The sequence below is a fragment of the Lactuca sativa genome, chromosome 5 (assembly GCF_002870075.4).
Source record: "Lactuca sativa cultivar Salinas chromosome 5, Lsat_Salinas_v11, whole genome shotgun sequence".
In the NCBI taxonomy this organism is placed as follows: domain Eukaryota; kingdom Viridiplantae; phylum Streptophyta; class Magnoliopsida; order Asterales; family Asteraceae; genus Lactuca; species Lactuca sativa.
This window is the reverse complement of record NC_056627.2, coordinates 178,815,866-178,825,787: the sequence shown is the minus strand read 5'-3', so window position 1 is coordinate 178,825,787 and position 9,922 is coordinate 178,815,866. Positions and strand designations below refer to the sequence as shown.

Genomic DNA, 9,922 nt, shown 5'->3' with positions numbered 1-9,922 from the left:
TACATAACCAGGTCTAACCAGAATACATCTTTTACATCTTTTACAAATGGTAACCAACATTCAGGAAATCATGGGGCTTTCCTAGGGAAAACATTTACATAACTAGAAAAGTGTAACAAACTGGATAACCTTACATCTTTTACAATTGGTAATATACAATCAGGAAAGTATGGGACTTTCCTGGGAATCCATTGGTACGTAACCGGAACAGAATAACAAAACAGATAACCTAAATGTACATTTTCACATGGGTAAACATGATTTCAGTGTACAACTTTACTTTACATAATGTGAAACAACCAACCAACCTTTTTAAGAAAATGTGGGATTTTCTTGGCGTGTGTTACATTTTCAGAAACAGAAAGGAAACATGATCATTTTCCCAAAACAAAAACCACTTATAATCTCACCAGCGTTATGCTGATTTTCAAACCGCTTGTGTTCTCAGGTCAACGTTAGAACAGGTACTGAAGATCCTTTTACCCGAAGTCGGAGTGCTCAGAAGACCCGTTTCATTTTGTTTCTATATATATACTATGTATCACAACTATACAACTTTTACTTTTGAAACAATTGTAAAACTTTTTATATGTACTGTAATGGTTGTTCTATTTTACTTACTATGTACATTGGATTTGATACTCAACGCGGAGTCAACCCCGGAAATGTTTCCGCCTTCGGTTTTCGGGGTGTGACATTGTTTTTCTAAGTTTTAGATTAAATAATAGTTAGCAAGTTTCTAGTCTTGTAAAACTAGAGAAAACCCCCTACTTATTAATTAATTTAGATAAAATTAGTTTTTAGTTTTAATTTACCGTTCCCTGTGTTTGATACCCTACTTATTTAACTATACCACAATTGATAGGTCCACTGCCTTTGTGTGTTTATTTTATAATTAAAAGTAGGTTTAAAACTAAGTGAGTTTGCACACACATCAAGTTTTTGGCGCCGTTGCCGGGGAACGGTTCTAAAATTAACGTTAAATTCTAATTTAATCGATCCTTTGTGTGGGATTTATCTTACACAAAATTACTTAAAAGGTAAGTTAGTAAGTAGTATAAGTTTTGATAAAAATCCGTTTTTAAAGTAACTAGATTTTTTTTTTTCTGTTTTTGCCTTGAACTCGTCGAGTGCACTCGTGCCGACTCGGCGAGTACATCGCTGTTACAGTTTTAATTTTTATTTTATTTTTGTTCTTTTTACGCATTTTCTGTTTTGTTTACAGTTGTTTCATGACCCGAGGATCTGATACACCTCTGGTCCCTCCTCTTGAAGACCCGGAATCCGCACTAAGGAGGAGCAAAGGCAAAACCGCTGGAGAATCCGCTTCTTCAAAGAACTCGCCACTCAAAAACCTCAAGTCCATTTTCAGCAAGAAGAGGAGCAGCAAAACAGGAGCATCCAGTGCCTCTTTGACAATCGGCGACCCAATTCAAGAAGACACCGAGTACGAGACCAAGGAAGAAGAAGAACCCACATACGAGCACGAATCCGAGTTTAAAGACGATTTAGCTATCACTATGGATAATATCAATGAAGTCCCCATGGGGGAATGGAAGAAGAGAATGCGCGATGACACCGGCCTGGGACTTGTGCAGCCCGCAATTCCCGCAACCGCTACTTCGAACTAAAAGGCCATATTCTCGCTCAATTCAAGGAGATTCCTTTTTATGGGAAGGATAACGAAGACACCTACAAGCACTTGGACGAAGTGAATGATGTGGCTGACTACTTCAATATACCGAATGTTCCACGCGAGTCCCAGCTTCTTCGTATGCTTCCAGTCACGTTCAAAGGAGCTGCAAAGGATTGGCTAAAGTCACGTCCTCCCGGATCGGTCACCACATGGGCCAAGATGAAAGAAGAGTTCATAGACCACTTTTCTCGCCCTCCAAAATAGCCAAGCTAAAGAAAGACATTGCCAACTTCGAGCAACAACCCGGAGAATCTCTTTATGAAGCTTGGGAAAGATACAAAGGTTTGCTTAGAAATTGCCCACACCATGACCTCTAGCCAACAAGAGGTCTCTATTTTCTATCATGGAGTCAATGTCACCACAAGGAAATTGCTCGATTCACAAGGCCCGCTCACGAAGAAGGCGCCCCCGATAATCAAGGAGTTAATTGAAGAATTCTCTAACCACTCTAGAGAATACCACAATCCAAGAAATGAAGTAAGTCGGGGGGTAGTGAACTCGGCAAATGATAGCATGACGGCGGTGATAGCCAAGCTCGATAGTCTAGATAGGAGGATGACAAAAATGGATCAAACAATCCATGCTATTCGGGTTGGATGTGAGAATTGTAGAGGGCCCCATCTCACAAAGGATTGTGATTTGGATGAAAATGGAAACAAGAAGGCTCAAGTGTTCTACTCAAGTGCCGATAGATACGACGAGAATTGGCAGAAACGGAAGAAGGAATGGCTCCCATACGAAGAATACAAGAAGGCTAAGGAGGAGAAATACAAGCAGAAGGAGAGGAGATTCTATCAAAAGGAAGAACCGGTAATGGAAAAGAAAGCCGATTTAGAAGAATTGTTCACTAGATTCATAACCGCGTCCGAAAAGAGACACAATGATCACGATGCTGTAATACACAAGACCAGAAATATGCTAAGGAATCAGCATGCATCCATTCTCAACATTGAGAAGCATCTGGGACAGCTTGCACATCAAGTGAATGAAAGAAGACCGGGTCAACTTCCAAGTAACACTGAAACCAATCCGAGAATGGAGAATGTGAGTGCAGTGACTTCCAGAAGTGAAAAATTTTTCACACATGCACAGAGGATCTCCAATAGGAAGACAGAAAAGACAGAAGAGTCGGCTCCAGCTAAGCCCGACCAGACTCGCCGAGTCCCTCTAATGGACTCGACGAGTCCATGCGTAAATGACAAAACTGTCATTCCCTTAAATCCATATAATCCCCCTTTGCCATTCCCAATCAAAGCCATGTCTGTTGAAAAAGTTGAAGCCTATAGAGCCTTTATGGAGCATGTTAAAGCCCTACATGTCAATGTGCCATTTGTAGAAACGATGCTCAAAACACCCAAGTACTTCAACTTACTAAAAGGTCTCTTTGCTGCTAGGAAAGACTTAGCTGAAGTCGCGAATATAATATTGAGTGAGCTACCTGAAAAGAAGGGCGATCTGGGGAGTATCATAATTCTGTGCCAGTTTGGAAATGCATTTGTCACTCAAGCGTTGACCGACTCGGGTGCAAGCATCAATCTGATGCCTTTCTCTTTCTTCAAGAAGCTAAATTTACCGGAACCAAGGCCGGTAAACATGAAGATCCATTTGGCAGACAAGACAACAATTCATCCACGAGGCGTTTGTGAGGATCTTCTTATTAAAGTCGACAAGTTCATATTTATAGTAGACTTTGTGGTGCTTGATATTGAAGAAGACCCCGAAATTCTGATTATTTTGGGGAGGTCATTTTTAAACACCGCATGTGCTTTAATTGATGTATGTGAGTCTACACTAACGTTAAGAGTAGGAGACGAGTCAGCAATATTTAGAGTTGTACCAGAAGCCAAGAAAGAAGAAGAAGGAAAAGAAGAGATCTCATTTATCGGTTTAGATGATGAGATACTACAAAAAGAACTTGCACTTTTGCAAGAAGAAGATCCAAGCAAGTTTTTGCTACCTTCTGGAGAGGATGGAGATGTTAACAAGGACTTGGAGGAGATAGAAAAGCTACTGGAAGGAGCCGACTCGGAAAACACAGTGGAAATGGTGAAATACGATCCGACTCGCCGAGTCACTTTACCGGACTCGACGAGTCCAGTTGAAATTGCCAACAACTTGGATGAATTAGATCTGCTTGTTGCTAGTTCTCTGCATATTCTGGACTTGGATATTTTTCATCATTCTTTAGAAGAACAAACAGCAGAAGGAGAAATGGACACGGAAGTTCAACACGTCCATATAACATGTCTTGATGCAATTCCTCTTGAAGATGGGGTAAGCACAGAAAAAGAGAAGGCAAATGATAGGTGAGTTGATGCTGAACAACCTTTCAGTACCAAACCTAGAGCACGAACTTTCACAAAATATGAAGTATTTAAGTTTGATGAAAAGGAGGTGCAAGAGAAGGTGAAAAAAGAATGGGGTGAAGAAGAAAAAGAGGAGAAGGGAAGCCCGAGCAGCTGAGGATGATGCTGTAAAAAAGAAAAGAGAGGAATTAAAACGGGCTTACAAAAAGAAGATTCACGCTTACAAGACAAAGTACAAACAACAAAAGATTAGGCGTGCATTCCCGATGCTGGAAGATGACGAGACGTAGATGGGAAGGAGTCTAGCTAACGACTCCTTAAAAATAAGCGCTTGGCGGGAGTAACCCGTTATTTAGAGTTTGCTTTCTTTTATCTTTTTACGTTTTTTTAATTTTCATTTTTTAGAATTCTAATCTTCCAATTCGTCGGACATGTCTGCTTGAGAGTGCGTATGGACTAAGTGTGGGGTGGAATAAATTTTCTTTTCTAAATAAATGGCAAAATTTTGTAATTTTTAAACTGTGTGCAAGAGACTTGCCGAGTCTGACCATGACTCGACGAGTCCTTTCAGATTTCAGAAGAAGGATAAAATCGCGACCAGACTCGCCGAGTCTGACCCTAACTCGACGAGTCTGTTTTATTTACAGAAAAAAATAAAAATAATTTTTACAACCGGTAACTAGGGTTTTAACCCTAATGAAATAAGTTTTTTTTTTACACTTCACTCGCCGTGCGCCTCCCTCCCAACTCTTTCTCTCAAGCATTCATCATCTTCTTCAATTGTTCTTCAAGTTTTTCAATTTCCATCACAAAAGGTACTGAATTTCTTCCTAATTTCTGTTAAAAGCATGGTTTTTAGATGATCTAGGGTAACAATTTCATATAATACCCGATTTTGAAGTATAGTGAATTTTTTAGGGTTTTGATTTTACATCAATTATGTTGTTTTGGATGATTATTCTTGCCCTAATAACTTATAGACATGCCCCTGGACAAAACCCTTGAAGTAATTTTGAGATTTCTTGGTTGAATTTTGACCGACTCGTCGACTGATTTGCGCAGTTCTTGCGACTCGCCGAGTCGTTCATGGACTCGACGAGTCGAGTCGGGGACCCAAGCATGATCTGTTTTGATGATTTTCTGTGTTTTTTTGGGTTTTATGTTCTTTGTTTTGTGTAACGCCAAGAATTTAAAAATAATTTTTCACATTTAATAAAGACAAACTTCATTTAATATTCATAAAAACATCATTGTTTGTAATTCATTTCATAACATATATAAAAACCCCAAGATCACATAATATAAAAATTCCGCGTGTGTGCACTGATCAGGCCGGCGCCTTCCTGCGATCCTCACTAGTACCTGAAACAAATAACACCAACACTGTAAGCATAAAGCTTAGTGAGTTCCCCAAAATATCATATAACACATATTAGCCACTCGAGGCTATAACTCTGTAGGTCCGTGCACCCATACTCTGTGAACCCTCAGGTTCTAACTCTGTAAACAAGCATAGCATAAATCACATAGAAGAATGCAGTGCAACACATAACATACATAGCATACAAATACTCTATCATATAGCTCTGGTTACCTACTCAAGGTAAAGTATAGTGAGAAGACTCACCTCGCGTGTCTCGATATCTCACAACCTGGGAATCCCTCGTGCCCGATTCTCCGAGCTCTAATCCTCCTATAACATCATAATGTCCCTAGTTAACACTTTATATCTCTAATGTTGACTATCCCTAAGAAGTCAACACAGGTCCACTCTGGTCAACGGTCAACTTTGACCGGACTCGGCGAGTCTACACGTTCTCACCAATTCTCTAAGATTCCCTTTCTACACGTCGAGTCTCCCCCCTGACTCGACGAGTTCCTCTTGGAAGAATCGCGGGGCCACCCCGACTCAACTCGCCGAGTCTGAAGAACAACTCGGCGAGTCCCAGTTCGACTCAAACCACCTGTTAACCCTCTCTAACTCGCCCTGACTCACCGATCCAACTCATAACCCGGACAGGACCACTCTAAGGCAATCTTCAAGCTACTCGCCGAGTCTGTTCATCGGACTCGGCGAGTCCATGCCATGCAACCGCTCAAACTGCTTTCTAAGGTCAGATCTGCTCCGACAATTCACAGGTCTGGCCTTTCTAAACTGGTTCATCACGTAAAGCTCTTATTTCGGTGCTCATAATACACCCCATGACTCATAATTTATGTTTTGACCTAAGGCATAAGGATTCCAATCCAAAACCTCCATTGATTCCCGAAATGCTCAGGCATGGGACATTCTGGACTTCCAAGGGTCCCAATATAGGGTTCCAATCGCTTGGGGGACTAAGGAAACACTCAATCTAGCCACAAAAGGGTTCAATAAACCCTAAATCCATATGCACATCAACATAGAAGAATGCAACTCGAAAATATTACCTGAATAACGTTGCTCTGTGTCCCCAATCCTCAGAATGTGGCTTCTCTTGTTGTTCCCTTAACCAAGCCTCCTCCTCCTTGCAAAATAACACTTCCAAGATCAATAATGGTCTTCTACCTTGCTCCAGATGCTCACAATCGAATTAGGGTTTCTCTCAAAGGACTAGGATGAACAATGACGGCCATAAGGCCCCTTATATATGTCCCAAACCTGGACGGCTATGGTTTCGCTAAACAGCGCAGACTCGACGAGTCCATATCCGGACTCGTCGAGTCCAATCGCGAACCCGCGACCATATCCGCGATCCTACTCGGCGAGTCTGAGCTCCAACTCGCCGAGTCCCCTCTTAAAACACCCAAAAATCATAAATATAATGATACCTGTAATTCCGGGCTGTTACGAACTCTGAAACTAACCCAACGACCCGTTCTCTCTTCTGCATCTCCGGTTGCATAGCCTCAGACTGTGCCCCACGAATGGCATCCAGTACTGGAGTTATCACAGTCAACCTCTAACATACATTTCGTAGTGGAGTGCTCTCCCCCTTACGGCTCAACGCATCTGCTACCACATTAGCTTTGCCCGGGTGGTATAGGATCTCGCAATCATAATCCTTGACCACATCCAACCACCTCCTCTGACGCATGTTTAGGTTGGGCTGGTCCATCAAGTACTTCAAACTCTTATGGTCCGTGTATATCGTGCAACGAACCCCATACAAGTAATGACGCCATATCTTGAGGGCGAACACTACCGCCCCCAGCTCTAGATCATGCGTGGGATATCTCGTCTCGTGAGGCTTCAGCTGCCTCGATGCATATGCTATTACATGCCCTCTTTGCATCAGAACTGCACCCAACCCCAAAATAGATGCATCACAATAAACTACAAAATCCTCCATCCCTTCTGGGAGAGCTAACACCGGGGCTTCGCACAATCTCTGGCGAAGTGTCTCAAAAGAGGTCTGCTACTCGGGTCCCCATGAGGATGCAACCCCCTTTCGGGTCAATCTAGTAAGCGGCACTGCAATTCTGGAGAAGTCCTTAATAAATCTCCGATAATACCCTGCCAATCCAAGGAAACTCCTGATCTCAGAGGGTGACTTCGGCACCTCCCAACTCATCACCGCCTCAACCTTGGCCGGATCGACCAATATCCCTTCCTGATTAACAACATGTCCTAGGAATTGGACCTCCCGCAACCAGAAGTCACACTTGGAGAACTTTCCATAAAGCTTCTCCGATCTCAAAACCTCAAGGACCTCCCTCAAATGTTCCTCATGCTGCTCTCTAGATCTCGAATACACCAAAATATCATCGATAAATACAATCACTGACCGATCCAACATCGGCCTACATATCCTGTTCATGAGATCCATGAATACAGCCGGGGCATTGGTGAGCCCAAAAGGCCTCACCACAAACTCATAATGCCCATATCGCGTCCTGAATGCCGTCTTCTATACGTCCTCATCCCGCACTTTCACTTGATGATGTCCCGACCTCAAGTCGATCTTGGAAAACCAAGATGCTCCCTGCAACTGATCAAATAAATCGTCGATCCTCGGTAATGGGTAACGGTTCTTGACCGTCAACTTGTTCAACTCCCGGTAATCAATGCACATCCGGTGTGAACCATCTTTCTTCTTGACGAACAGAATAGGTGCTCCCCACGGCGAGCTGCTCGGCTGAATGAATCCCTTCCCCAGCAACTCCTGAAGCTGCGAGGATAACTCTTGCATCTCTGGAGGTGCAAGACGATAAGGCACCTTAGCGATAGGCGCGGCTTCCGGAATCAAATCAATACCAAACTCCACTTGCCTCACAGGAGGTACTCCCGACAGCTTCTCGGGAAAGACATCTGGAAACTCACGCACCACCGGTACCTCCTCAACTGAACTCGGTCTCTTGGAAGTCGCTCGCGTATCCATCACATACGCCACAAAACATTTACAGCCCTGCTGTAGACACTGCCTCGCTCTGGCAGCCGAACAAAAGGCTGATCCCGAACGCGTACCCTCGCTGTACACCGAAAGAACTCCCCCACTAGGGTCTCGTATAGTCACCAGCTGACGCTCACAGTCGATGACTGCGCTGAATCGGCTCAACCAGTCCATGCCCACAATGAAACAGACATCACCCATCGCGATAGGAATTAGGTCAATCGGAAACTCAACCCCAAAAATCTCTAACACACACCCCCGGAAGACCCCCGTGGCACAAATCACTCTATCATCAACTATGGAAACTCTCAGAGGCCGACTCAATGCCTCACGACTAACACTGATATGCTGACTAAAGGCCAGGGATACAAAAGACCGACTCGCACCCGAGTCAAATAGCACTAAAGCAGGCACAGAATTCACAAGGAAGGTACCAACGCATAACCTAATATAAGCATAATATTTCAACATCAATATAAATACATGAAAGGAAACGTACCAGCCACCACATCGGGTGCAGCGCGGACTTCCTCCGCAGTCAGCTGGAAGGCTCTCCCTCGAGCTCTCGGTGCCTCGGTCTTCATAGGCCGACTCTCTGTAGCTCTGATGGCGGCAGGAGCAGATTCCTGAGGTGCTCCGCGCAGCTGCGGACACTCAGCCTTCCGGTGTCCAGTCTGGTTGCAGTGAAAGCACACTGCAAACCCCTTGGGGCAGTGCTTGACCATGTGCCCCTCCTTGCCACATTTGTAGCAAGACCCCGCTCGGCAAACTCCGTCACGCCCCTTGACGCACTTTCCGCAAGTGCGGCCCTTCTGGCTCCCTGGTCTGGGATCAGCAGGCTTGGCCCGCTTGGCGGCCGGCTGCGACTGTGCCGGTCGCCGATCCCTCCCCTGAGACTCCGCCTCCTCCCTGGCCTGAGTTTCAAGCTCGATCTCCCTCTTCCGGGCATTTGCCTGAAGCTCGGCAAATGTCCGGTACGAGGAGTTTGCAGCGAACTCCCGAATATCCCGCCTCAAGACGCTCAAGTAGCGGCTCATACGTGCCTGCTCAGTGGGCACGTGCTCAGGGCAGAACATCGCCGTCTCGTGGAACATCCTCGTGATTGCTGTAACAGATTCAGTACCCTGCTTGAGGGTCAGAAACTCCTGTGCTAAACGCTCCCTCTCCACCTGGGGAACGTACTCATCTCGAAACATGGTGGTGAACCTCTCCCAGGTCACCGCAGAAAGCTCGGCAGGCGTATAATGCGCCGTTGCAAACTTCCACCAGTCCTTCGCTCCCAAGCGAAGCTGGTTCAGCGCGAATCAGACCTTCAAATGCTCAGGAGACGAGCAAGTGAAGAAGCACCCCTCAATATCAGATATCCACCTCATCGCTGCCACCGGACCCGGGGTCCTATCGAACTCTGGTGGTTTTGTGTTGCTGAATTCCCGAAATAGTAACGCGTCCCCACCCTGCGGCCTTGCAGCAGTCACCCTGCGGTAGCCGCTGCAGCAGCAGCCTCAGTAAGAGCGGCATAACGCTCGTCGAACGTCTCAATCAGTGTG

General features: G+C 44.8%; 1 non-coding gene across 1 annotated transcript; it reads right to left on the bottom strand.

Moving 5' to 3' along the window:
* Nucleotides 1-1,902: 1,902 nt before the first annotated feature.
* LOC111913022 (small nucleolar RNA R71) lies at nt 1,903-2,009 on the bottom strand. The gene has a single exon (XR_002857402.1). It is a non-coding gene; the product is annotated as a small nucleolar RNA R71 (small nucleolar RNA).
* Nucleotides 2,010-9,922: the final 7,913 nt, after the last annotated feature.